This window comes from Taudactylus pleione, unplaced genomic scaffold (assembly GCF_031769625.1).
Source record: "Taudactylus pleione unplaced genomic scaffold, aTauple2 ptg000306l, whole genome shotgun sequence".
NCBI lineage: Eukaryota > Metazoa > Chordata > Amphibia > Anura > Myobatrachidae > Taudactylus > Taudactylus pleione.
Genome location: NW_028284707.1, coordinates 4,732,960 through 4,738,959, shown reverse-complemented (window position 1 = coordinate 4,738,959; position 6,000 = coordinate 4,732,960).

Here is a 6,000-nt window from a genome sequence, read left to right as displayed (position 1 = left end):
TTCTGAGTTCCGTTTTTTTGGAGGGAAAAATCCGAACTCCACGTGCAAACTCGAACCTATCCGAGCCTGCACATCCCTAAATATAAGTAATAAAATATCAAGCCATTTTTAAAACATATCAAACAATTAATGAGAAATAGTACCATACCAAAAAAAAACAAGTATAAAATACATTTATTAGTTTACAGTATTTTCAGATACAATCAATACCCATACATGAGTATATTTATTCCTGCCATGACACCGCACCATCCCCATTGAAATATGCCATGTACTGGTCTCTGGCCTCTTTTGCACGGCCAGAGGCAGTAGAGGGAAATGTTGGGCGATTCAGAGAGGTTAAGAAAACACTTTCCTCTGTACGGTCTGTATTAGCGGGCAATGAAGTTGTGGCTGGCCTTTGACCCATTATTTTGGCTCGCAAAAAATTATGAAGGGCACAGCAGGCCAAGACAAGCCAGTCTATTTTATCAAGCCGGAAATTGACACTTCTATGAAAGATTCGAAACCTATTAGACATTATGCCAAAGGCATTCTCGACAGTACGCCTTGCACGAGAAAGTCTATAATTGAAGATTCTTTTTTCTTTAGATAATCCCCTTTGTGGAAATGGTCATCAGCAACGAATACAAAATTCAAGCCTTATTTGGTTTGGGAAGCCGATGATACAGTAGGTTTTAATTTATTACTCATGAGTCTCTCATAATAAACAGTCTCTCGGAATGATCCACCATCCAAAGACCGGCCATTTTTGCCAACATCAACATAGATGAACTGATAGTTGGCATTCACAACCGCCATCATGACCATGCTGAAGAATCCTTTGTAGTTGTAATACATGGATCCTGTGTTTGCCGGTTGAGTAATCCGAATATGTTTCCCATCTATGGCACCTCCACAATTAGGGAAATTCCACCAGGTCTCAAATTCCCTGGCCTCAACCTCAATCCTCAACCGATGAAGGGAACTTAAAAAAAATACAAAAAAACACAAATTTGAACCTTAACTTTAAAAAAAAAAAACATAGGATGGGCAGCCGGCTATTTAAACACATTTGGGAGACATATAGTAGGGAGCAGCAGCAGAGGCTTAGGATGGGCAGCCGGCTATTTAAACACATTTGGGGGACAAATAGTAGGGAGAGACATAGAATGGGCACATATAGAAGGTAGCAGCAGTATTAGTATGTGACAGTGTTATTTAAATTTTAATACCTTGAAGTACTGAGGCTTGAGGACTGTAAAGATGGCTTTGGAGGTCTCCGGAATAATGAGACCCAAAGCCTGGGGTGAGATGAGGGAGCCAAATTTGAGGTCGGCCAGGGATCTTCCAGTAGCCAGGAAACGCAGGGTCGCAATGAGCCTCTCCTCTGCAGGAATGGCCCTCCGCAACCTGGTATCCTACCTTTGGATGTAAGGAGTCACCAAGGCCAGCAATTATTGAAACGTAGAATCTTTGTTTCGCAAGAAGTTCCGGAAGTCATCCCGGTTGTTCTCGCGAATCTCCATGAGTAGCGGCATGAGACAGCGAATCCCTCTGCTGCAGCCACTCCTTCATCCAGCAGGAATGAAGCCTTCTCCTCTTCTCAATCCTCTCCCAATCGGTTAACACCACCACTCCAAGCATAAGCAACCATCACTCGATAACGGTACAGATCCATCACGAGAGATAGTAGAGACAGTTTGTGGGGATATGACTCAGAACCCTTGGGACAGCCCCCCAAAGGACAAATATGCAAATAAAAAAAAAACCTAAGAACACCCCAAAAAATTTCATTTTTTGGGTGAAAATGTAAAAAGGGGGGGGACAAGCGTAAAAACTAGTGAAATAGGCTTCTTGGGGGGCTGCAAGTATGGGTCAGGTGCTTTTAGGATTGCAGGTGCATGCAGCAGGTGGATTTTTCATGTTTTTAAAAACTTCATTTTAGAGACATAAAAATATGCTAGCACCCATTTTCAAGCACCCCAAATTTGATGAGACTACTTATTTTCACCAAAAAATACAGCTTTATGCCATTCTTCAACACTTTAACAAGGACGCTAATAGCAAGCAATTTACACAATTTAAATACCCAAAATAGTTTTATTAGGGCTATTAGTACACATTTATATTGATTTCCTATGTTAGTGCATCTTTTTCTGGGGTACAGACTGATTTCCCCAATTCTTTCAGTACTTTTCGCCTGTTCCGCCTTCGCCTGTTTTGCAATTGAATTAGGCAAAAAGCGGGGACGTGCACAGAATTAATTTGCCTCTTAAACAGGCGAATGAGGCGAAAAGTCGGACAGGTGAAAACTTTCCGACTTTTTGCCTCTAATTGAATAGGGGTCACTGTATGCTGCTAATTTATGAAGAATTGATTATGTAGTATTATAGGTATAAATAACCTTCACTTATTATACCTGGTTTATGTGATTATAGTGAACCTTCCCCTGGAGGGATAAATCCAGTATCGATATATCGCTTCAGTGTCTTCAGTTATAGTAAAGTAAATGGATAAACAGGTAAGTATATTTCTTATAAATATCTCCAGGTCAATAAACTGTCTCTGGTTATTAATAGAAAATTATCAAAACATTTGTTTCTAATGGTACACCTACACCTCAGACGTGTACCATTGGAAACAAAGTTGCTGATACAGCCTGTGTTGTGTGTCAGGAGAATAGTGCATCCAGCAAGAGCCATTTCCACTTTCAATAACTTAAATAAATCTTTGCTAATAACAATATTTAATTTAAAGAAGAAATTATACTCTCAAGTGGAATATATCTGCAGCGTCCATTGGTACCAAAATGATTTAATATATTCACATTAATAGTATATCCATATTTATATCTGATTTTCTCAGGTTAATTATTTTGATAATTTTCTATTAATAACCAGAGACAGGTTATTGGCAACTATACGACATCTTTTCTCCTCCTTTGGAAATTTCTATTTGAATCTGTTTAATGTCCTTGGCAGCACCCCCACCTATTACTAAAACTGTATATTATGAACATGTAGGATTGGGGCTTGTTAACTCAAACTAACTAGTGCAGTAATCTCCCCTTCCCCATTTTTCCCTTGGTTTTACAACTTGTGATGTCACAGAAGTAGACGGGCAGTGTCTGCCTACTGCTGCATGCTTTGAATAATATATATATTACACACACATATAAATATATATATATATATATATATATATATATATACATATATATATATATATATATATGGTTGTGTGTGATATATATATATATATATATATATATATATATATATAGTGTGTGTGTGTGTGTGTGTGTGTGTATATATATATATATATATACACACAAACATATATATATATCACACACAACCATATATATATATATATATATATATATATATATATATATATATTTGTGTGTATGTATGTGTGTGTGTATATATATATATATATATATATATATATATATACTGTGTGTGTGTGTGTGTGTGTATATATATATATATATATATATATATAATCACACACAACCATATATATATATATATATATATATATATATATATATATTTGTGTGTATGTATGTGTGTGTGTGTGTGTATATATATATATATATATATATATATATATACGCACGCGCGCGCACACACACACACACACACACACACACACACACACACATATATATATGGGATGCAGACACTCAGGATCCCAATGCCGGCATCCCAACTATTGGGATTTTGACCGGATCGTGTGACCAGATTTTGACCGGAATGTGTGTGTGATCGTGGGGAAGTGATTGTTGATCATGAGGGGGAGGTGCGAGCTGGGGTGACCTTGCTGCTGTTTGGGGTGGAGGGGATGTGGACAGGGGAGACTGCTGCTGTTTGGGGGGGGAGGTTTGCAGACAGGTGAGACTGTTTGGGAGGGGGGTTTGCGAGAAGGGGAGTTTTAGGACTCCCTGGCTACTAAGGAAACTCTGCTGCTGCCTGCACAGAGCCTGATCAGAGTATGTAGCAGAGAGGTGACACAGCAGGAGGTTGTGCTGCCCCAAGCCAGCCCCTGCAACTTCCAGCAGCTTGTGCCTGTCTCCTGGCTATATACATGGCACAGCACACAGACAGCCGCAATGTGGAGGCCTCATACCTGTGGACAGTAATATCCTCCCTACTACACTGCCGGCAGCCTCCCCCTCTATAAAGCAGAGAGTCCCCAGGACCGGACCAGTAACAGCGCTGTAAGGGATGGAGGCAGGAGGACACAAGGCCTGTTTCTGGCAGGGTCTTTGGGTGACACGGGCATAACTGCAGGGATGGACTGCTGCAGCCTGCCCCTGATCTTCAGCCTGTGTACCGACACTGCTGCCGCCATGGATCGTGGGCTGGCATGGGCAGACCGATCCGGCAGTGATTGACTGCAGCCAGCCCCTGATCCTCCGCTCGCTGTACTGCCGTGGCTGCTGCCAAGGATTGCAGGGGACCCGCTGCTGCTTAAAGGTGAGTATGACAAAGTAGGCGGACCCTGCCTGGCAGTGCCCGCCTACTTATCATTGAGTTGGGGGGAAGTTCCCCCTACACTGGAATGATTAGTTGGTGAAAATCATACTTTGGAATGAGCATTTTTGGCAGTTTTTCGGCATGTGGGAGCAAACAGCTGATTATCGTTTGTGCAGCTTGTATGTTGTCACAGTGTTTGCATGGATTGGTGGTGCTATATAAATTAATGTCAGGAGTCAAAGTAATAATAGTAATAATAATAATATTTTTTATACAGTGCTTTACTCCAAGAGGACTTAAATGACTTTACAATTGCAGGAAAGAAACCATGTTACAAAGGAGGCGGCCATCTTGGGCTCGCTACAATGGTTACAATGGATGAAAGAATACAAAATACGAAATACAGGTACAAGGTACCCATTGAATCATCATTTCCAGAAATTGTTCACCCTAACATGAAAGCACCAGAGAAGGCAGCCATCTTAGGTGCACAACATAGGTTACAATGGGTGGGATAAGTAAAATGTGGAAATATGATTGTACTTTGGTCACATACAGAGAAGAAGCAACAAGATACACACCGAAACACCAATTCCATGGATTGTTCGTCCAACCCACAAGGTTACCATGCGAGGCAGCCATCTTGGGTGCATTACAAAGGTTACAATGGGAGGTATAAGCAATCCATGGAGATATGATGCATGGAATCATCTTTGATACATATTGGGGGAAATACAAAATTTAACATATCCACAGATTGTTCATCCTACACACAAGTACCAAGTGAGGCAGCCATCTTGAGTGTACTTCATATATGGGATAAGCAGCATATGGCAATAAAATAAACTTTGGGGAAATACAAAAGAGAAAGGTGTGCAGTGGTCAAAAATAAGACATAGGTTAGAGTGGCAGTTGGTTTTTACAGTATGTCCAAAGCCACATGTGTTACGGAATATTGGTATATTTAAAAGTATTTCCACCATCTTAACTTTCTTGTGTAAGGATACTGAAATACATACTTCAATCCATGAATCTTTGATCATTGAGTTTGTGTCCCATGTGTTTCCTGTAGGAAGGCACTGTCGGGATAAAAGGTCTTGAGATTTTGTGGTATTTGGGGTTATTTTGGTATTTGTTGTGGTATTTGTTTAATTTTCACCAGACTGGGCATCGCTGCTTTGATTAGTCTCATGATTATGGCCTAATAAAGATATTTGGGAAAAAAATATCAGATCTGTGCTGCTCTGATGGAAACGAGGAAGAAAAACCATTGCTTAGACCCATAAATAAAAAGAAGAGGCTATTGTGGGCAGAAAAGTACAGGAGCTGGACAACTAGTCAGTGGAAGAAGGTTTTTTTTTCACAGATGAATCGAAGTTTGAGGTGTTTGGGTCCAATAACCGCTGGTTCGTTCATCGTGAGACAGGTGAGCACATGCTTCCTGCTTGCATTCAGCCCACAGTCAAGCATGGAGAAGGTTCCATTATGGCAGGGGTTCCCAATCACGGTCGTCAAGGCACACTAACAGTCCAGG